The 24,770-nt window shown below is 41.1% G+C and overlaps 1 long non-coding RNA gene across 2 annotated transcripts; it reads left to right on the plus strand.

Moving 5' to 3' along the window:
* The first annotated feature begins 279 nt into the window (after positions 1-279).
* Positions 280-24,145, plus strand: LOC134790235 (uncharacterized). 2 transcript variants are annotated; one of them, XR_010144168.1, is made up of 5 exons: positions 280-548; positions 1,608-1,794; positions 13,655-13,764; positions 21,965-22,034; positions 23,813-24,145. It is a non-coding gene; the product is annotated as an uncharacterized LOC134790235 (long non-coding RNA). The 2 variants fall into 2 exon arrangements; XR_010144167.1 differs by lacking the exons at positions 280-548; positions 1,608-1,794 and adding an exon at positions 11,684-11,809.
* The last annotated feature ends 625 nt before the right edge of the window (positions 24,146-24,770 follow it).

A 24,770-nucleotide genomic window follows, 5' to 3' on the forward strand; every position in this document is an offset into this window, starting at 1 on the left:
TAGAGAGGCAGTTAACAAAATTTGGAATTTTGTGTTTCACGGTAGGCCCATTGTTTGTGGTAATTTTTCCGCAAAGACGAAGTACGCACGATAAACGCCAAAAAGTTAGTATTTAAATGTTTATGATATTCATTTAAATCGTCGTTGGTGGTTCTTGCTTGTGTGAGTTCTAATGTCACTGTACTATCACCTGCGTACTCAACCTTCACGTTATAATTTTTTTTTTTAATATTAACGCTGTCATAGTAACGAAAATAATAAACACGTCAATCGAAGTAAAGAATTTAATATCCAAGAAAAAAATGCTGAATATGTAAAGTATCATTTATTATAGAATCATTTATTTACATACAATATATATACAGTGGTACTACTAAACTAAATTAATAACTAGCTTAAATCTAAAATAGGCCCTTGAGGCATTGTACCCAGGATGCTGGCGGCATTTCCTCGCTGTATCGCAATGCTGATACGTTGTACGTAAAATGATATACCAATTATACGGGTTACATCTTAAAAAAGATGATTATCTTGGAAAGGATACACAGGTGAACAAAGTTAAGGTAAAATAGGTACATAATTCACTCGGCTTGCCTGGCCCACGCATGCTGCACCTACCACGACCAGAGCCCGTAGAAACCTGGGGGCCCGTAGAGGCGCAAACCGGCGGAGCGCAGCGCAGATCACTTTAAAATTATCAATGTATTTTCTTCCCTATTTCAATTACCTTCAGGTATAAATTTAAATGCTTTGAGGCCGACTTCGGAGCATCACGGAGGATTGTTACTCCGTGGCATCGAGGAGCACGTTAGAGGATACCGCGGCGGTAGGCGCCGGCATGCCGCGGCATCCCCCGGCATGCGCCGAGGCCTCCCGCGGCGTGCGCCGGAGTAGCGCCGGGACGACGGGGGAGAACTCGTGCATATTAGTCACTAATCCCTTGTGATAGAGTACACGCGGCGGCATGCCGCGGCATTTCCCGGCCTGCGCCGAAGTGCTCTCTGGTGCGCCGGCCGCCAGCGCTTGGGCTGTGCGCGCTCGCGATATCGCGGGGGATTTCACCTCGCCGGTGAGCGCTGCGCGGCGTAAATCCTCCTCGGTGATCTGCGCTGCGCTCCGCCGGTTTGCGCTGGCCTTTATACCTATATGCTTCTGGTAATGCTCTAGGTAATGGGACGAACATCCACTTTGGTGGACACGTTCAGAAAAAGGAGAATATTATACAATGAGCTTTATTTCCATATGACCCAAGACTCTTTCGAAGATTTCAGAAACCAATATCCAGCAAGCACCGTCTGGCTTTCCGCTTGGAAGATATGGAAATACAATGCACGTACCTACATATATAAATATGTGTAATCATGTGCCGAAGCATATTAAGTTATTAAGAGGAAAGGGGATGACCGGTTCTCCATACAAACGTAGTCCCCATTTTCCTCTCTGGATATTTATATTATGGAATATAGGTAGTTAGCCATCAACAAACTGTAGTGCCCAATGCATTTTGCTACATTGTACAAATTTAGATTTCAGTTTGTCAGGTTTTGGCATTATTTTCTTCCATCAATCCCACGTTCTTCAGTGTTCATGTGTACAGATTTTTTCAGTTTCAGGAACGCGTGAAAATCTAAAGTTTAAATAAAAGAGAAGAAATTTCCGATGGCTGTGGGAATGTAACAAAATTTTAAAGTAGCGATTTAAGATAATCAATCATCTACAAACACGTTTTCGGCCACAGCGAATACGTTCACCACTAAGAATGTCGGTGGTGCGCTCTCAAAGTAAAAAAAAAGAGTAAGTAAATATTTACTATTAAGCTCATTACACGAATTGTCTAACAGTTACAAAAAATAAACTACATACTTATTGGGAAAAATATTTTGTTTGTCGATAATAGGTAGTTGAAATTTACTAAGCACTGTAAGTTTAGGGTTCCGTAGCAATAATGGCAAAAACGGAACACTAACAGTTTCGTCATGCATCTGTCTGTCTGTCCATAATATGTCACAGCAATTTTACTCAAAACTATAAGATAATGAAGGGAAGGTCACTGTGGGCAAGTCCGTCTACAAGGCAAGCCCGTCAACATCAAAGAGATACCTAATCACTACGTTTTAAGAGACGGGACTTCCATACTAGCGACTGGAATCAGTTTTTGTCAGTCTGTGTGTGAGTTTGGTTCTCCAACCATACCAACATGTACGACAAAGAACTGTCAAAGAACAATAGTACCAACATAACAGAGTCCAGGGCTCGGAACCGGTATTGATATACCGGTTAATATCGTTCATAAACCGTTATATTATTTCGTTCATTAATAAACCGGTTAATTGATGGAACGCGAACTTTAAAATTTAGTTCTCTCTTCTAACCGGTTAGTTGAGAGAACCAAATGTTTTCGTTCTCGAGGATCGATATAATACCGGTTAATCTCAGCCGTCTACAATATTAATACATTATCCGGCTACCCGCTCTAAGTACTCGATCTCGATGTTGACTTGACGGTGCTGCTTGCTGACTGAATTGTTTATTTTTAGGGTTCCGTACCCAAAGGGTAAAACTATTACTAAGACTTCGCTGTCCGTCCGTCCGTCCGACCGTCCGTCCGTCCGTCCGTCCGTCCGTCCGTCTGTCTGTCACCAGGCTGTATCTCACGAACCGTGATAGCTAGACAGTTGAAATTTTCACAGATGATGTATTTCTGTTGCCGCTATAACAACAAATACTAAAAACAGAATAAAATAAAGATTTAAATGGGGCTCCCATACAACAAACGTGATTTTTGACCAAAGTTAAGCAACGTCGGGCGTGGTCAGTACTTGAATGGGTAACCGTTTTTTTTTGCATTTTTTTTTCGTTTTTTTTTTTTTTGCATTATTGTACGGAACCCTTGGTGCGCGAGTCCGACTCGCACTTGCCCAGTTTTTCTTATTTATACTTTTTGGGCGTGTGAGTTTTGACTGTTGGTGTTGGTGGTGTTTTGTTACATTTAAAATGGATTCACAAAGTTGTAAATATATTCCGGACAGTCAACCATTTTTCAATGAAGAAGAGACCGATAATTTCGATTCTGACAACTGTGAGTAAAATAAGTGGGTACACATTTTTTGATAATCCTAGTCTGAAAGGATATAACGCTCTGAATTGTATTATCAGCTTCTCCTCCTCTCCTCCTTGCATTTTGTATGCAAATTAAAAAGAATATGAAATGTTGGTGGACGTAATTAAGCAAACAATGCTGACACGCTGGCGTGCAAATTATTTATTGTCTATAGATATTCATTTTGAATTTTGTTAATCCTTTTTAACCGAGTTCCAAATCCCAAAGGAGGAGGTTATCAATTCGATTGTATGTTTTTTTTAATGTTTGTTACTCCATATCTCCGTCATTACTTATTAATTACTGGACCGATTTTGAAAATTATTTTATGATTGTACGTATATGCATACAGATTGGTCCCGTTTTTGTCAAAACCCAGTTCTGATGATGGGATCCATGAGGAATCGAGGGAACTCCTCAAATCTTAAGGGCATACATATAGTGATTTTTGGGTTTTTATCAACAAAATAAGCATATACATCCAAAAAAGTGACATTTGATGAAGTGGAACTGCTGATGATGATCAGAACGGAACTCTTCAACGACGCATAGTTCACGTTTGGCGATTTGTCGTCTTCGTTATGTTTGTTAAGCAAGTTAAGTTTTTAAGCCACATTTTTGTCAAGCTCGAGTTCTGATGACGGGATCCATGAGGAATCGAGGGAACTCTTCAAATCTTAAAGGCATGCGTATAGAGATTTTTGTATTTACATCAGAAAATCAAGCATTTTCATTAAAAACTGTCGCATTTGATGAAGTGGAACTGCTGATGATGACTAGAACAGAACTCTTTAACGACGCATAGTTCACGTTTGGTGATTTCGAATTTCGATTTTGACTTGGACTGCGACCCGGACGCGAAACCAGAACCGGACTCATACCCGGATCCGGTTCGGACCTGGACCCGGACCTGGACTCGGATCCGGATTCGGACCCGGACTCGGACCCCGTACTCGGACCCGGACTCGGACCCGGACTCGGACCCGGACTCGGACCCGGACACGGACCCGGAACCGGACCATGACTCGGACTCGGAGTCGGAACCGCACTCGGACCCGGACTTGAAACCGGACTTGGACTCGGACCCGGACTCGGACTCAGACCCGAGCTCGGAACCGGACTCGGACCCGGACCCGGACTCGGACCCGAACTCGGACCCGGACTTGGACTCGGACCCGGACTCGGACCCGGACTCGGACTCGGAACCGAACTCGGACCCGGACTCGGACCCGGACACGAACCCGGACTCGGAACCGAACTCGGACCTGGACTCGGAACCGGACCATGACTCGGACTCGGAGTCGGAACCGCACTCGGACCCGGACTTGAACCCGGACTTGGACTCGGACCCGGACTCGGACCCGGACTCGGACCCGGCCTCGGACTCGGACTCAGACCCGAGCTCGGAACCGGACTCGGACCCGGACTCGGACCCGAACTCGGACCCGGACTCGGACTCGGAACCGAACTCGGACCCGGACTCGGACCCGGCCTCGGACTCGGACTCAGACCCGGACTCGGACCCGGACTCGGACTCGGACTCGGACTCGGCATGCGTATAGAGATTTTTGTATTTACATCAGAAAATCGAGCATTTTCATTAAAAACTGTCGCATTTGATGAAGTGGAACTGCTGATGATGACTAGAACAGAACTCTTTAACGACGCATAGTTCACGTTTGGTGATTTCGAATTTCGATTTTGACTTGGACTGCGACCCGGACGCGAAACCAGAACCGGACTCATACCCGGATCCGGTTCGGACCTGGACCCGGACCTGGACTCGGATCCGGATTCGGACCCGGACTCGGACCCCGGACTTGGACCCGGACCCGGACTCGGACCCGGACTCGGACCCGGACACGGACCCGGAACCGGACCATGACTCGGACTCGGAGTCGGAACCGCACTCGGACCCGGACTTGAACTCGGACTTGGACTCGGACCCGGACTCGGACCCGGCCTCGGACTCGGACTCAGACCCGAGCTCGGAACCGGACTCGGACCCGGACTCGGACCCGAACTCGGACCCGGACTCGGGCTCGGACCCGGACTCGGACCCGGACTCGGACTCGGAACCGAACTCGGACCCGGACTCGGACCCGGACACGAACCCGGACTCGGAACCGAACTCGGACCCGGACTCGGAACCGGACCATGACTCGGACTCGGAGTCGGAACCGCACTCGGACCCGGACTTGAACCCGGACTTGGACTCGGACCCGGACTCGGACCCCGGACTCGGACCCGGCCTCGGACTCGGACTCAGACCCGAGCTCGGAACCGGACTCGGACCCGGACTCGGACCCGAACTCGGACTCGGACCCGGACTCGGACCCGGACTCGGACTCGGAACCGAACTCGGACCCGGACTCGGAACCGGACACGAACCCGGACTCGGAACCGAACTCGGACCCGGACTCGGAACCGGACCATGACTCGGACTCGGAGTCGGAACCGCACTCGGACCCGGACTTGAACCCGGACTTGGACTCGGACCCGGACTCGGACTCAGACCCGAGCTCGGAATCGGACTCGGACCCGGACTCGGACCCGAACTCGGACCCGGACTCGGACTCGGACCCGGACTCGGACTCGGAACCGAACTCGGACCCGGACTCGGACCCGGACACGAACCCGGACTCGGAACCGAACTCAGACCCGGACTCGGAACCGGACCATGACTCGGACTCGGAGTCGGAACCGCACTCGGACCCGGACTTGAACCCGGACTTGGACTCGGACCCGGACTCGGACCCGGACTCGGACCCGGCCTCGGACTCGCACTCAGACCCGGACTCGGACCCGGACTCGGACTCGGACTCGGACCCGGACCTTGACCCGGATAACCACTATGATACCTTAACTAAACATGGGGGCCACTTTTAGGGGGTCAATGAGAAAATTTAAAAATAAAAAAGTTCAAACTAAATCGTGTTGATATGTATCAAATAAAAGTTGTGAGAATCCAAATATATTTTTTTTATAATTTTAGGATAAACATTTTAGAAGTTATTCAAGTAAATAGGCAAAAACTGACCATTCCTCCCTTTATCTCCGACACTACTGGGTCTAAACTTTTGAAAAAATTCATAAAATAGTTCTTTACCTATTAGATGACAGGAAAATCTATTAGAAATGTGCAGTCCAGCGTGAGTCGGACTTAATTACTTCGTTTTTGATCCGACCCTACGGGTTTTTCACTCACGTTTCACATAAAAAATACATTGTTAAAAATTGTGTAATGTTACATTTCTAATGTACGAACGGAACCCTTGCAACGCGAGTCTGACTCGCACTTGGCCGGTTTTTTTTTTAATTTTCAAGCAGATGGGCTAATTGATGGTGGCAAATATGAAACTGATTAGTTTTCTTGTATAAATAAATAATTGGTTGATTTTAATCAATAATAAAAATAATTAATAATACCTTCTTCTATAATCAATATAATCATTCTAAAGCTGCTATAAAAAAAAATATTAAATAAAATTATAAAATAAAACATCTGAAACTATTATTTATTAACAAACAGGAAAAACATGTAACAAACATGCACTAATTAATTAATAAGTAGAAAAGTAATAAAAAAACAATAAACAAAAAACACATATTTCGGCGCACACAGCGTACTGCAGGACGCAAAAGGATTCCTACGCAGCGATACGCTTCGCTTTTTCGAGGAAAGCACTGATATTCTGCCGGTTACAAATAATAATACTCATTTTATCTTGCTGCGACGTTTTCAATTTAACCGGTTTATTTCGTTCCTCAAGAACGAAACGAGAACGTAATTAGTGTAAACCGTTATTTCAAAAGAACAGTTCTTTAACCGGTAACCGCAAACGGAAACGAAATCCATTTCGTTCCCGGGCAAATGAACGAAACCGGTTTGAGCGTTGAGAACGGTTTCCGAGCCCTGTAACAGACTTAAATAGTGTAGTATGCTACATGCTTGCGTATTTTATCGATATCGATAAATTGGGGAGGGTTGAAACATAGGCCTGGTTAGGCATAGGTTAGAATCGATCACTGCGCACGACGGCCTTTCAGTCCTGCTTGTGACCAGTTAGAACTGTTTGACGGGATGACGAATAGGAACAGATTTGCCGTGTGACCAATAGCTACAAAACTATGATGTGACTTAATGACTGACGCTGACGTTTTTGTGATGATGCTGATGATGTGACTTTTTTTTGAGAACTCAATTTACTTGTGACGAATTGAATCAAATAATTTCGCTTTTGGCGGTGTGACAGGTTATAACAAAATTTTGGTGTGACGAGTTGATGCCTGAATCCTTTTCGCATGGTGTTAGGTACTTTATTAAATTTTGATCTCAGTAAATTAAAAGAAACGATTGAAATTCAGTTTAAATGACTATTGATCCTTTATTTCGGAAATCAAAAAAATAATTACCTACGTGTAATTATTTGCCAAAAAAAGTTTACCACCCCATTTTCGTAGTATATGGGCGACTTGCCTTTGTATTAGAAAAATGGTGTTTATTTCTAATCTACACCCCATATTAACAAGTTTAAAGTACACTTTTCATTGTCTTGATTCGTTCCTTTTAGGAATTTGACTACGAACATAATATACGCACCCATAGATTGGCTGATATCATTACTAGACGGACTTCCCTTAAACTGCACGGGAAGTCCGTCTACTCGCCAAATTAAAAAAAAAACTATTGTTTTTGCTTAATTTGTGTTTGAAATGATCTGTCACTAAAGCTAAACTATTAATCGAACGAGCGAGCGAAGCGAAGTACTTACATTCGACTTTGAACACGCGGCTGGCTACGTCCTGGCATTTCGATGTTTTTAAGCTGAACTGGCAGAAGATAGTTTGATACTCAATAACTTAAGTAAATTTGTTCTAATTTAAATGAAATTAGGTAAACGTGTAGTCGAGGGCATTATATTTTAGTCATTAAATTATGAGCAGGCCCGATCAAGGGGTTATTGAGCTAGAAGAGCTTAGATCGCCAAAAAGCTGTTTGTAAGAGGTCTTGCTATTCTGGTCATTTTAATTGCAAGAAACATGGTCGAGTTTAGTATCAAATGAAAGTGCTTGGTTTACACTTTTATAATATCGTTTTTAAATTTACCATTATGGAATAATTAGCAAGATAAAAATAAAATAAACATAAGTATTTGACATTTGACAGGAAATGTTTCAGGTTAGCACAGATACAGTTTATTTTTATCTCTATGGTGGTGACTTAAGTCCAGGGGAGGGACAGCCGTATACAAAGCCCTTTATTCGAAAAAATAGCGCCATCTATATTACTTAACGCTAAACTTTTTTTTGTTAATATGGCTTCACTTTATTTCGTCAGAACGTCTTAAAAGTCTTGTATCCAGGGCATGAAACAAACAAATAAACATCTGATAGAACAGATTATTTATCGCGTTGCCATACTTGCCATGGAGGCAATTGTCACAAAAAAACAACTTTGTCGAATAAAACTCAAAATATTATAACACCGTATTTATAGTCTGTACTACGACATAATTCATATAAATAAAAATACTTTCAGTTTTACAATGTTAAAAGAAACAAAGTTTTCATACGCCATCACAGTTGCTGAGAACTTTATTATCAGAAAATTCAGAAAAAATCAGGGCGGGTAGATTCACAACCTGTGCTGCGTTCAATTGTGTTTCGTGGTCAATTGTGTGTTATTCCAGCCGTGTATGATAGGTATTTTATTTACATCAACAGTCAAGTTAAAAGTACCTGTTTTCGTGTATTAATAAATATCCTGAAGCCTTTCTTCAAAGTCGAAGTTTTTTACGTTCGCAACATAGGTCCTTAGACGCTATTTATGCCCCTTCACCCCTGATATTGACGTTGATGTTTCTGGTTAAGAATTACAGATGGCGCTTCAAAATTGATGCAAAAAAGTTCCACGAGAAGGTCTCTTTGTCCTATACAGGGTGTCCCTAGCCATTGGACAGAGCCGAAATGTACATATGCATCAGGGTATATAGAACCAGTATACAAAGTATCATAACAATCGGTGTAGCGGTTACGAATAAATTAACAAATTACAATTTTTTTACTTTGGAGCAACCTCTGTGTTAATAGCTCCTGAGGTAATAAATAGTATAAAACCTTCTTGGACCGTTTTGATTATCTTTTTTATTTAAGTATGACATTAATAAGATTCTGACTTTTGACAAATGTCATCATTGTCGCACATTTTCAAAAAAAATGCCAAAAGCACTGCCAATGATTAATAACAATTAACACGCGTTCGACAAGGATGACGGTCAGGGCATGAAGTTATCTAGATCCGAATTGTCAAATGTGACAGCGCTATCCTGTTTTGCCAGTAATGTAAACAGAATTACCCGAACGTCTGAAATTTCTTTCGTGAATCGGAAGATATTGCTAACGAATAATTAAAATTGACGTGTTATTGTAAAATTTAAGATAAAATACATTATAAATGAAAATTATAAAATTATAAAGAAATATTTTAACGTATTAACCATAGCTATGATGTACCCATGTAACATGTTATGTTGAAATAAAGTGGCAATGTTATTGTGACGTAGGCCCGTGTCACTCTGAGAATAGAAGACCATGTTTTATTAGACCATGATTAAAATAATAATAACCGTTAGAGCATTTCTGAGAAGTAACCCTACGTGGGATAGCAGGGTTTGTCCAATGGCTAAGGTCACCCTGTATATAGACGGTCAAGCAAATCTTGTCAGTAGAAAAAGGCGTGAAATTCAAATTTTGTATCAGACGATATCCCTTCGCGCCTACATTTTTCAAATTTTGTTCTATATATAGATGGTCAAGCAAATCTTGTCAGTAGAAAAAGGCGTGAAATTCAAATTTTGTATCGGACGATATCCCTTCGCGCCTACATTTTTCAAATTTGCCGCCTTTTTCTACTGACAAGATCTGCTTGACCAACTATATTATACATACTACTCTTTGCTTAAATCTGTCAGTTGCCGCCTATAGTGCGACATAAAATAGTAGAAATTAAATAAAATGGAACTCAAAAATGTCCATACTAAATTGTTGCCATGTGTAAGCATTTTACGTCAAAAATGTGACAGTTACGTAGAAACTGGCGCCCTCATTTATTTTCTATTATTTTATGTCACTATACGAGTACCTAAGTAGGTGCAACAAAGTCAATCGCTATATAATTTTTGGTTAACCGCGATTTCTCAGTTCGGGGCGAACTACTAGTTATTAAATACTTCATCGTATGCGATTACAAGCGTTAATGTAGGTTAATAATTAACGGAACTAGATCACTCCAAAGTGAAAAAAAAATATGCCGGTCTTGCCTACAGTGACCTTAAGTATATTTAATTTTGTAAACCTCTACTTAGGTTACAAGTTCAACCGGTTGGTGGTGGTGAACCGATTTGGAAAATTAGTTTTTTGTTTGGAAGTATATACATAGTTCCAAGTTGGTCCCGTTTTTATCCCAGTTCTGATGATGGGATCCATGAGGAATCCACGGAACTCTTCGAATCTTATAGGCATACATATAGCGTTTTTTGTGTTTTCATCAATAAAGCAAGTAGGTATTTACATTCAGTTTTTATTTATATCAGTTAAAGTGACAATTAACGAAATGGAACTGCTGACGATGATTAAAACGGAACTCTTTAACGATGCATAGTTCACTTTGGCGATTTGTACTCTTGGTTAAGTTTACTAAGCCCGTAAGATTTATAAAGAACATTTTTATCAAGGTTTAGTCTGATGATAGGTTCCATGAGGGATTGAGGGAACTCCTCAAACCTTATAAGCATACATACAGCGAGTTTTGTATTTTCATCAACTAAATAACTAAGCATTTACAGTTACAAAGTGCCATTTGATAAAGTGGAACTGCTGATGAAGGCTTGAAGTCGGTTTTACTTTTTTTAGGGTTCCGTACCCAAAGGGTAAAAACGGGACCCTTTACTAAGACTCCGCTGTCCGTCCGTCCGCCCGTCTGTCACCAGGCTGTATCTCATGAACCGTGATAGCTAGGCAGTTGAAATTTTCACAGATGATGTATTTCTGTTGCCGCTATAACAAGAAATACTAAAAAGTACGGAACCCTCGGTGGGCGAGTCCGACTCGCACTTGTCCGGTTTTTTCTTAATAGGGAATATTAGGCAAAGCTCTGCGTAGGTGGCACCTTTGTGGCACATACAGTAAACAAACCACATTGACACATCACACGTCACGTCAATCACATGGCCTACCGCGAAACAAGAAAATCGAAATTTCGTTATCTAATCTCTCTATCACTCTTGCATATTCGAGGATTCGAGCGATAAAGAGGCAGATAACTAAATTTCGATTTTCGCGTTTACCCGTAAGCCCTTGTTAACAAACCGCCTTGATGCATCAATGTCATATTTTAATGTCTGTGAAAACTTGTCAAAAACAGTTTAATTAAGGCACAGTATGTATAAGTTAGTCTATGAATTTACTGAGTCGGTAGTGCTGCACTCTGGCGGCAGAACATTGCAGTAATATCCCCTATTATCTTAAGCCTTTTTACGTAATTATATACTTTTTTCGACTTTTAAATATTTGACGCTGTCATGTTTTTCGAATAGTAAAATAAACATGTCAAGAGAAAAAATAGTGATCTTATTTATAGAAAGCTACTAAAGTATGAATAAATACCTACGCAAGAGTAACATAACAACATAAAATGTACTAATTAAGGTATTTGCTTAAATATGATATGGTGTAGGTTGTTTGTGTTATCCGCCTGTATTTTAGGATTTCGTTATCTATCCAAAACATGCGCACCCAAGTTATTTCCATGTTTTTGTCCCCCAAAACCCTGATCGTGTGAAGAGATTTTATTTACTTTGACAAATAGAGCATTTGCATTAACTACAGATATGAAAAAACGGGACCCTTTAGGTATCACTTCGTTGTCCGTCCGCCTGTCGGTGGGTCTATCCGTCCGTCTATCCGTGTATCCGTCCGTCCGTCCGTCCGTCCGTCTGTCAAGACCCTTGATCTCGGGAACGGGTGGAGGTATCGAGTTGAAGAGGAATAAAGTAAATACGAGTATTATTATTTACTAGGTATACAGTATGTCCAAAGGAAGAGTGCTATGATAAGCAGAAGTAATTTTTTAGGGTCCGGTACCTCAAAAGGAAAAAACGGGACTCTTTAAGGATCAATTCGTTTTCCGTCCGTCCGTCTGTCCGTCTGTCCGTCTGTCCGTCTGTGAGTCCGTCCGTCCGTGTGTCTATCTGTCTTTCCGTCTGTCCATCCGTCCGTCTGTCCGTCCGTCCGTCTGTATGTCAAGACCCTTTATCTCGGGAAAGGGTGGAGGTATCGAGTTGAAGAGGAATAAAGTAAATACGATTATTATTTACTGTACAGTAGGTATGTCCAAAGATTTTCAAATCTTTTATATACAGGTACTTATAGTATATTTTTTCCACGACAAAGAATGGTTTCATGAAACATTTCCCGAAAACGCGTAAAGAGGCACAATCCACCTGATGATGCCGACATGGCTCCCAGCTTCAACTGCCACAAATGCAGTCGCAAATGCCGGTCCCGCATTGGCTTATACAGCCACGAGAGACATTGTTCCTCGCTTACAGACGCTGCATAAATCATCTGTCAAGATGTTAAAGGCCTGAATGATGATAGTATTTTTTTTAAAAGCTTTTATTAGGTCGACCTGTATGTAACTAACTATGTAATGGAATCTAAGGTAACTAATTTAACCATCTTCCAAGGATCGTAGCGTCATGAAAATTGGCAGCTGTATGTAGTTCTGATGACAATACAATAATATTATGGTACTGTCGAACTGATCTGATGATGGAGACAGCAGGTGGCCATAGGAACTCTGTGATGAAACAAAGCAACCTAATTGTGTGTGTAGGGAACTTGTCCATGACAAGTATTTAATAGGTGTTTGGGCTTAGGCTTTTAATTATTTATTATTTATATCCTCCCGGGTGGGGAGAGACGAAGGAAGAGACATTGACCAAATTCCACACGGGCAAAGCCTTGGCCACAGCGAGTATATAATCACTCCACCTTATAAAACAAAGTCCCCCGCCGCGTCTGTTTGTGTGTCTGTTCGCGATAGACCCAAAAACTACGGATCGAATTTTCATGCGGTTTTCACTTATCAACGGAGTGATTCTTGAGGAAGATTTAGGTGTATAATTTGTTAAGGTATTGTGTAACCCGTGCGGAGCCGGGGCGGGACGCTAGTACCAAAAATGGCGTAGTTGGTGTCAATTTTACGTAGGTTTAGGTAGAGAATCTTCAAACATAAAACAATAGATACCTACAAAGCAGTTGTTATTGGCCCGTCTTTATACACCTGTATACAGTTATACATACACCATACGGAACATTTCATTTAATTGGATGGGTGATGGGAGGCATGTTTGACCTTATAAATGACTGTGCCCAAACATTTCCGAAACATATCGAACGTTTTAGTTGCAGTTTTCAGTAGTGTAAAATAATTGGTATATTTATAGTACCTCCTGTTATAAATGTAAATATAATATATTATTTTTTAAGGTTCAATGGACTGGCACTGGTTTCACCAAGAACGATGAGCGAGAAGCGATTGGAGCTACAAAATAAGAAATGACTTGGCGCGCGAGCAGCGAGAAGCGAGTATAGTTCTGGTACTTACTTCTGATAGTTTTGTCGCCCGGCTATAAAGCGAGTGGTCGAATACGAGTTTGACGTTTTAAACACTGTATTTAAGGTTAATAAGGTCTACAAGGAAATATCAGCCTTCGTGAATTAAGTATTGTAACCTTAGTCACAGAATAGAAGTACAATGGAACCTCGATAGCACGGATCTCAAGGGAAACGCCAAAAACTTCGTGTTAACGAGGTTTCGTCTTATAGAGGGCATCGACTTAGAGAGGTTCTTATAGGTTTTTGTTCGTCTTAAAAACGCATTAAAAATTCGTGTTAGGCAGGTAATTATAGAAACGTAGAAATACAGTTTCTTTTTTTCGAGTTACAGAGGTTCGTTAGTAATATCGATATAGATGTGGTAAAACAATACGACTATTTTTTCTAGTTGCATGGTCTCTCCGACCGCCAAGCGAACATCGCTTCGCGAGTACCTAATGCTGAGCGATTTTATCGTTGACAGCTTTTATCGCTGCGAGTAAAGAGTGTAATAGTGCACTGCCTTATGGGAATTTAGTTCAGATTCGGAAACCGCTACCAACTTTTAGTATGTTGTTGGACATGGCATTGGGTCTCGAAAACTGCCGGGAAACAGCGGCGCCGACCATCTACTTCATTCAGCCTCGATTAGCCTTTTATAGAAGCAAATTTTAACTACGAGCGTAGCGAGTAGTTCGAAAAGTGGAATCTTGAGTGTTGCAAGGGCTTCAAGGCTGTGAAGGCTGGCAGTATTTTCCCTCTGATCCTCTGAAATACATACAGGTCAGCCCTCTGGTCATTTGAAACCTCCATAAGGCATCTTGCTAACTCATAGAGGCGACGCCCGCTAAGCCCCTAACAGTTACTCTATGGCCTGAGGGTTTCAATGTTAGAGAAATTATGTACTACCTACTGCTTTTTATTTCTCTTAGAGTCTGTGCGGAGAGAGACGACTCATAGAATGTATTGATTCCCTTATGTTCCACGACTCTTCTCTTTCCGCACAGAGTTTATAGTTTATATTTGTAGTGCCAGGCAATGATAATAAAGGTCTAATTAATTTTAATCTTTTGCTCGACTACGGCAGAATTTGCTGTCTATGCGTGCATGTACTGTTTACATGAAACTACTGAACTTATTTAATAAATGAGGTGTCAATTCATTCGTGTTTGTAGCCCAGGTGACAAAAGCCACATTTTAACCAACTATCAAAGGAGGAAGGTACAGTTCGTTTGCTTGTTTAACAAGCAAATTCAATTTATAAATTAAGATTCCCTTCGAGCAACACCGGCTTCCGACACATCGGAAGGGAGGGGCCCAAGCGATATCTCACCGTAGAAATCTTCCTGCCATTTTTCGCGGGGGGAAAGGTGCACACAGTCGCACTTCTCACACACTTACATACAAAATCCAATCTGTAATGACGACACAAATACATAGAAAATGACACACATCAAAGACAAATCTTGCAAACCTCGATCTCTTTTTGTGTACGGACGAGTGACAAGTGTCACAACACGCACACTAACACATTTTCTTTGAAGTATGTTATTGTATTCTGAGAGATGAGAAGTCGGATTTGTCGCTCGACCGATCCGCAATTTGTACTGAGCGAGCAAAATCGATAAATCCAACAATTACATGAGACTAAAATATAATAATTGTGTTTGAATGTAATTCAACGTATGATATGTAAAAAAAAATATTACATGTGAAATGTAACACTTTCTTTTTGTAAATTTGATGTCCCCGACCTCATTTTATAACAAATAACCGAGCAAACAGGCATTTTTGTGCAGCAGTGTTCACGCGCGCGTCTGGACTCGGTCTAGTGAAAAATCCAAGTGCAACTAGTTTTATTACCCGCGCTAGATTAGATTGACGCGCTAATCTTGTACCTCGGCAGAGGGGAAATAGTGCGAATGCCGCCTCCCTTCCGTGTTGCTCGAAGAAGATTCCAGTCGAAAATGTCGTTTTCATGTATTTTATGTAATGTCCTTTCATTTAATACTCGATAATTAGAACAATTCTTTGCATAATAAGAGCGCATTAAGATAGAATTGTACAAATACAAATACAAAAATAATAGAATTGTTGGCGCGCTTTAGTTTTTTTTCTACAACTTTCACAGTTTTTATCGGAAATTTAAAATTTAAATTGTAATGTATAGTTGAATAACTGGTTTCTTTAATATTATACGCAACATTTTATTAACGTTTTTAGTTTAGCCAGGGGTGCGAAACTCCTGACTTCGGCCAAACTCGGCTCCGCTCGGCTCAGCATTGCTCCGAGCAATTATTAGGGTTGGCACCACTTGACTTCCTTTTGCATGCACGACCACAGATAAGATAATCACTTGAATTTTGACAACCCTAAATAGCAGAAAGAGATAGTGCCATATATTAGAAAGGGATAGCATGATTCGACCCTGAACCGCTGTCAAACTTCGGTTTTGTAGGAAGTTTCCTTTCTGTACGATAGTACTATTATTTGAGTCGTTTAAGTTCAAACTCGGGTAAATCCATCTGTCAGATTATGCGATTTTGGTATTAAGAAAAGGTAATAGGGTAGATATTTGCTGAGAGGGTCGAATGGATTTACCCGAGTTTGAAGTTAAGCGACACATTTATTCTGTGGTTTAGCTATAAAATCGATATACACCTACTTTTTTCATAAAAAATGGTATTCCTGTGTTTATAGCTCTTAAACCATTTTTTTTTCTGCAAACAATGTTTAGGTGACTTATAATACATTTCATTTCATAATTTCCACATATTTGGTCAAATTTGGAATTTTTTGATATCAGTGTATGCCTTGAGATGTCATCTTTAATGTTGTGGTACATTTCTTTAACGTCCGACTTTTGGTTTGGTTATAAAATCCAAATAATCGAATATTTTTTTACCTCATTTTGTTTATTTTGTAAATAGCTCTTAAACTGTTGTATATTTTGGTACACACTGTATAAATGAAGTATAGAATATTTCATTAGCTTTCATTTAATACCCCACACGTGTATGTGCCATGCATAGTTTGGGTGCAATATGCAATATTCGCAACGAGACGGGAGTCATTTTGATGATATCATTCCGCTGAAGGCCTGAAGTAGATGGCCGGCGCCGCTGTCTCCCGGCAGTTTTGGAGACCCAATACCATGCGCAACAACATACTAAAAGTTGGTAGCGGTTTCCGGATCTGAGCTATCTCTTCGACTGTTTCCCATAAGGCATAGTACTTTAAAGAGAGTCCTCGTGCAATGTGAACAGCCAGCGATCAACTATTAATATACCTATCTATCTCTTTTACCGACACGGAATCTCTATCTTATCGCTTACGGGTCATTTTATTTAAAGTTGTCCCCTACACTTTTTTTTTAATATGGGAAATTTTATGTTATTTCTACTCAGAATCACGAGCTCTTTCTATCCTAATAGAAGAAAAAAAGTGTGCCAAGGTTTTTATTTCCATTCCGGTACCATTTTTCATAGACTTTGTATGGCAGTCACGGAATGTAAAGATCGAAAATTTTATGGGAATTTCGGGACACTTTTTTTCTCCTATTACGATCAAAAAAAGCTCATGATTCTGAGTAGAAATAACATAAAAAATCCCAAATATGAAAAAGAAAGTGTATGGGACAACTTTAAATAAAATGGCCCTTACACGTCCTTGAACTAGTGCATATCCATCCATACTAATATTATAAAGGCGAAAGTGTGGCTGTCTGTCTGTCTGTTACCTCTTCACGCTTAAGCCGCTGAACCGATTTATTTGAAATTTGGTATAGAGATTGTTTGAGTCCCGAGGAAGGACATAGGATAGTTTTTATTCCAGAAATCATCCCTTAAAGGGGTGGTGTTTTGTATGGGGACTTAACACCAACTGCACATCAAACTTTGTCAATAGGAACTGTCCCGCCCGCGCGGTGTAGTACCGGCGCTGGTGCACGATTTAGTTGGGTACTTATAGAATAGGGTTTACTAACGAATGGGCCAAAAACGTTTCCCAAAGTATCACATCCCAAACTATGTTTCCCAAATTATCATTTCCCAAAAAAATGTTTGGCAAAACAACTTATCGCAATTTTTCAGTTAGCGATAGTCTTTTTTGGCAAGTTATTGTTTAGCAAATAATTACTTGGACAAGTTTCATTTTACCAAGTATTATTTAGTCAAATAAGCATAACATTGCATGGCATACAGTTTACATACCAATAGATATTTTTATTTTTGTTTTATTTGAAATACTTAATCCCGACCTTGGTATTTTTATCATTTTGGTTATGTTTTACGCATAGGGGGAAGCGGGGCAGATAGGCACAAGGGGCAGTTTTGAACACCCACACTAATTCCTTAACTAAAAACTTATGTTCACCTTCTGCAACACTAAAACGTGGCTTTGTATGTGTGATTGAGGTACCAGCTTCGGCACATCTCTCCTGCCAGCCGTTACCGCTTAGTGCGTGAAAACGTGTTTCCGCGGTCGCATAGTAAATAAATTATGATTTTTTTATCGAGTTGTGGTGCGAAATTTTAGACTTTACCGGATGAACATCATAATGAGCGCTTAGTACGTTTATTCAGTAATAGAGTAAGCTTATTATTTTAAAGTACTTAATACTTAATAGTATATTTTTAATAAATTATTTTTCATTTATTTGACCATTGGGGTACTTTGGTACAATAAAGATTGGGGCAGTTTTGAACATGTCAAAGTGCCCCTCTAGTGTATCTAAGTGCCCCTGCCAGTTTTTTTGTTGTGAATTTTTTTTTACTGAATAGTGCGAACGTACAAAGAGAAAAAAAAATGACAAAGAAAAGTTAAAACAACCAAAGTAGCTTTTTGTAAAAAACTGACACTGATTTCATTTTTTTGTAGTTTTAGTGCACCTGCTTAATAACTGGTTGTCAGCACTTTTTATTTTACTTCGTGTAAAAAAACGCCGAAATAACTATATACCAACATGACAAACATAATTAACTTTAACTTACGAATGTAACATATTGAATATAAAATAACTTATTAAAACAAACTAAAACTACAAAGAAATTAAAATTAAAACTAAAATAAAAGAAACTTACCTATAAAATAAAAACCTAATTATAAAAAGAATACCCCCTCTAGCAGGTCCGCCTGTGGCATGGTACCCATTACGCTGGCGGCGTTTCCTCGCTGAACCGCCAGGGCGATTCGTTGCGAGAAATACGCGCCAGCTCTGGGGTCCCCTGTGGCGTCAATCAGCCGCCCCGACAGGGCCCTCACAAAGGCCTGCATGTCGGCTGACCAAGGGCCCAGTGTCTCTACCGCGAGCGCCGCAAACTCGTAGTCCTTAAGTAAGGACGAATATTTGCGGCGCTTGAGAACCTGGGCCTGGTCAGCCGCGCCGCCGGCCTGGGTGTGGGTCGCCTGGATATGGGACTGTGCGAAGGTATCTACGCACGTTGCGTCCCACACCAGGGCCCTACCTAGTTCCACGGCACCAATGTGGCCCCGTCGGGGCGCCTGCCATCGTCCCTCGCTATGCCCGCGGGTTCGAGAATCGCAGGCACAGACGCGGTGGCAAGCGACCGACGGACCAAATCATTGATGGTACCGTGGCGAAATAGGCGGCCGGCGCTTTTGGGGCATGAAAGGCCATGTCGGCCCAGCTGATCGACGTTTTTGCCACAGGCGCAAGTGTGAGGGACACATATTTTGGACCCAAGCCTTAAGCATATAGCTATTCTCAAGTTACTTGGGTCAAAAACGGTGCCTATTTGACGGGAAGGGAGTGCTCGTAGCCAATGGCCCGACTCGGGGGCTGATACGGCTAGAATTCAGGCACGTTCGAAGTCGTCCGGACTATCCTGAAGAAGTGTGGTATGAGCTGCTTTTAAGGGAGGGGAGTCCCAAGCCCGCTGAATGTGACGGGCGACTGGGATGTCCTCACCCGGACACGACTCACACCAGGCCTCCCTGGCCTCACTTAGATTCGCTATATCATCGTCAGGTATCTGAGGAAGGTTTAAAATAATACCGACGAGAGATAGCGAGCCGTATACTGAGGACAGGAACGCGGGTAGAGCCAAACTGGCCGAAGTGCGAACGCCCAGTCCACCCAGCCTTATGGGTAGAACCGCTTGGGTCCATGAACTATTGTCGAGATGAATGTTCAGTGTTTTGGAAAGGCTTGCCTGAAGGGAGGAGTCTATGGAAGACAGGATGGACGGAAATTTCCAAATTGGGCAACTGCGGAGTAAATACATACATTTTACAGTTAATGACGGGTGCGATTGATTCGTCAAAAATTGGTGAGCCTAAAAGGGTGAGGGATGTTTTTGAATGAACGGAAATATTAGGTAAAACTGCGTTAAAATTTGTTAGTATATCTATTTTTGTATTCAATGGAACGTGATCTGGAATAAAAATTTCGCATTTAGTGAAATTTAATGCAAGCCCGATTTTCGAAAATTTATCTATGATAGATTGTATATCTTGTAGTACGGTTAGTGCGTCTCCGCCAAGGGAGCCGTCATCTAAGTACCAACAATTGAATTTTGAATTTAGACTAGAGATGATGGGGTGAATGACCAAACTAAAAATGGCAGGCCCAAGCGGATCTCCCTGTTGGCAGCCCATACTTGACAAGATAATATCATTTCCAAAAAGTAATTTTGAAGGTGCTCCGTAGCATTGCCAAATGTATTTGTAAAGTTCTGGTAGCTCTTTTTTTACTTCTGCTAATAGAGCACCGCGGTCGACCGAATTAAATGCATTTTTGACATAACTGTAGTATGTTCTAATAGCACCGCACTTAATAGACGTTTTGTAATGTTTAAAAAGTTTACTACTGGTCAGCTAACTGAGTTGATCTGTAAAGTGTGCTCTGCGGGGCAGTTTGAAACACTTACGGGGCACTTTGATTCACGTGCCAAAGTACCCCAAAACGATGTATCTAAGTGTCCCATGTAATGTATCAAAGTGTTTAGAGTTCATTTTGAGGCCTAAAATCGATTTCAAAAAAAGGTGTACCAAGCTGCCCCGCTTCCCCCTACGGATGTGATTAGTTGAACCATAAACATTATAATTTTTAAGAAAAAAAATACCGATTTCTATGGGGGCCGGTGAAAGATTATTGTAGATGGTGCACTATGTAGAAAAGGAGGTAAAACCACCCACTTTTCTAGTAGCATTTCGTTTCTGTAAGGGTCTTAGTTCTAGCCTAACCTAACCCACTTCTCTGATAGCAGTTCGGTTCTGTGAGGATCGCAGTTCGAACCTAAACAAACCCACTTTTCTAGTAGCATTTCGTTTCTGTAAACCTAACCTAACCCACTTAACGACTTTTTTGGAATATAATATTAGCCAATAAAAATCGTTTGCTAAATAATTTTTTGTCCTAACAACATTTGACAAAGTAAAATCATGCCAAGTGATAATTTGACCAAATAAATTATATGCGAAATGTAACTTTGCTAAAGGTTCCTTTGGGAAATGAAACTATTGCGATAAGTTTGTTGGGAAGTGAAATTTGGCAAAAGGTATTTGGCCCAAACGAAAGTACACCATAGAATAGAGATAGTTTGACTCCCGGGGAACGACAAAGGGTTATTTTCATTCAAGAAATCACCCTTTAACTGATTGAATAAAATAATAGCTACCTACCTAAATTAATAATTCCACGCTGACGAAGTCGCGGGCAAAAGCTAGTATATATATAACAGTAAGCTACAGAGATGAGCCACTGAAAATATCGTTGATACACAATTAGACACCTAACCTATTTTTGTAAGGATATATTATTATCACTGCCAAAAGAAGGTTAAAGGTGCCCTCTAGCGTTCCGGGAGTGGGCAGTCAACGTGAAAAATGTTAAAATGCTGGAAAGTGCAGGGGTCAAAATGTCCATACGGAACCGGCTGTCTATGTGGCAAAAAGTAGGTAGGTTAGGTTCGTTAGGTAGCTTCAGATGCCCGAAGGGCAAACCGCCGAGAAATAGGAGCCCCGCGAAGCGGGGCTCCTTCTAGTTACGTCTAGTTGCATAGACAGCCGGTTCCGTATGGACATTTTGACCCCTGCACTTTCCAGCGTTTGAACATTTTTTAACGTTGACTGCCCACTCCCGGAATGCCCTCTAGTAGTAGAAGGTATTGTCATACAATGAATGGTATTATAATTTTTTTTTTCATATATATACTATGGACATTCCTCGATGGCATCAAGTTGCAACCGGAAAGCGATGATCACACGGCAAATCAAATCCTGAAGACTATAGCAGCCACGTCAATGAAAGGTATACCTATCTACCTACCTACCTACCTACCTATTAAAAAAAATGTTTATTCTTTCTCGTTTGATATGTAAGAATGTATGTCAATAAGATGTTATTAGTTAAGACTGCGTCGACCGTCCAATGGCACCCTCATTGGGGCAATTATGATTTCTAAAAAATACAAGGCAATTAATTAAACTATCATATAAATGATCATATTAATATAATATGGGATCCTATTTGAAAGCAATTTTACAATCATGATCATACACGCCATATTTGTTAAAATTGTTGTTATTTAATTACCCTATGATTAAAAATTAAATTAAATTGATTTAAGACCAACAAAGGATCAATTTCGTCATTTTAATTTTAATCTTTCAACGAATGTTAGTAGGCATACACACAAATTTATTAACTAACTACATATTTACAGATGATGGTGTAATAACAACAATTTTGTGTGGTACTATACAGCACGTCCACGGATGATTTTATTATTTCTTTTGCGGTACATATTCATGAAAAGAAATGTACTTTTATGTACTTATGTTTTAAAAAAATGTACTCGCACGGTTTTGGCATAGCGACATACAGGTCGTGGTCGTGCTGGGTAGATACTGCCTGGCACGACCACACTATATTTATGGTTAATTTAATGTCAAATGAATACAAAACAAATGTACTCAAATTGTACTATCTACAAGCACATCAAAATGTGACAGTCATACTGCAAAAATCGCTGTCATGATAAAAAAAGGTGAACCTAAGGGCTGATTTAGACGGCGCGCGAACTCGCATGCGACTTTCATTATATTTTTTTTGATCGGCTGGTGGCATCGTTTCCGCCATTATAAACGATGCTCCGATACAAATACAACGCTGCTCGTCGCAGTGCGGCGTAAACGCCATCGACAATAAGGTCCCTTTACATTGATGATCCCACATTTAGACATTATGCGCGCGCGAACTCTCATGAGATTTTAGTTATTTCAACCAGCCGATCAAAAAAAATTTAATGAAAGTCGCATGCGAGTTCGCGCGCCGTCTAAATCAGCCCTCAGGTTCACCTTTTTAGAGCACCGTACAAAACTTTGTTCACGGTGCTCTTATTTAATCATGACAGCGATTTTTGCAGTATGACTGTCACATTTTGATGTGCTTGTACATAGTACAATTTGAGTACATTTGTTTTGTATTCATTTGACATTAAATTAACCATAAATATAGTGTGGTCGTGCCAGGCAGTATCTACCCAGCACGACCACGACCTGTATGTCGCTATGCCAAAACCGTGCGAGTACATTTTTTAAAAACATAAGTACATAAAAGTACATTTCTTTTCATGAATATGTACCGCAAAAGAAATAATAAAATCATCCGTGGACGTGCTGTATAGTACCACACACAATTTTAACAAATTTGGCGTGTATGATCATAATTGTAGGATTGCTATCAAATAGGGTTCCATATATATGATCATTTCTATGATCTCATTGCGGCCTTTGTATTAGAACAATAATAATCCAACCTAAATTTCGGGTCGACTATTGAGTTCAGGACTGCTGCCAAGAAACTTGATGTCCTAATATTTAAGGTGAGGCGGCACCAAGCATAGGTCCCTTCGTGCATGGAATACTGCTGCAACCTATGGGACGGTTCCGCCAAGTATCAGCTGGCAGCCCTGGACTCGATAGAGCGCCGGGCTCATATACTTTTTGGCGATGGCTGTCAAATCAAAGTTACAAAGTCTTGTTCATATCATCGCCAACGAGTTACATGTCTATCGGTGTTTCTAGGGAGTGCGCAAAAGAATTGCACGACCTGATCCCAGCTTTCCCTTTCCGGACGTCCAGGCGCGAGGAGCGAATGCACCCGTTCGTTGTTAATATTCCATTTGTCCGCACAAAACGATTTGCCTCATCTTTTTTGGTAAGGACGATTAAGGAATGGAATGCGCTTCCGTCATCTGAGTTTCCTGGGAAATTTGACCTCGGTCTCTTTAAAGCAAGAGTGAATAGGCTATTACTTACTGAGCCGGTAAGCTCCATCATCTTAGGCTCTGTTTTCACTTTCCATCAGGTGTGACTAGAGCCAATGCCCGTTCAGTTTATTATAAAAAATATATATACAAAGAGTACTATTGTATTATTTCAGTAGTTAGTGCCTTTGGGTATAGTGCGACATAAAATAGTAGAAATTAAATAAACTGGAACTATAAATATTCAATACTAAATTGTTGCCATGTTTAAGCATTTTACGTCAAAAAAGGGATAGTAACGTAGAAAGTGGCGCCCTCATTTATTTTCTACTGGTTTCTGTCACACTGTAGTTTGAGGCAGGAAATAGGCAATATTACGCAAAACCCTGCGTAGAGGGCGTTACCGTCCGTGCATTACATGACATGCACCGTCAAACTATTTGTATTTGTGCATTACCTGTAATGCACGGACGTATCGGTCCATGTCAGTAGTGAAGGCGAGGGACAGTTAAAGTGTTAATAATAATAGCACAACCCAGGGCCTATCACTCTTGGCCATTCGATCGACAGAGAGGCAGACAACGAAATTTCGATTAACGCGTTTTGCGGTAGGCCATCTGTAAACATAGGTACTGTAAACAAATCACCTAGATGCATCAATATCATAGTGAAAATTGTGAAGAAACTCCGGGGGGTCAGGGCTTTGCACATAGCAAGACCGGGCCGGGCCCGCACCGTGCCATTCCCGAGCCCTGCATGGTGATGACATAACGCTT

Source organism: Cydia splendana, chromosome 4, assembly GCF_910591565.1.
Source record: "Cydia splendana chromosome 4, ilCydSple1.2, whole genome shotgun sequence".
In the NCBI taxonomy this organism is placed as follows: domain Eukaryota; kingdom Metazoa; phylum Arthropoda; class Insecta; order Lepidoptera; family Tortricidae; genus Cydia; species Cydia splendana.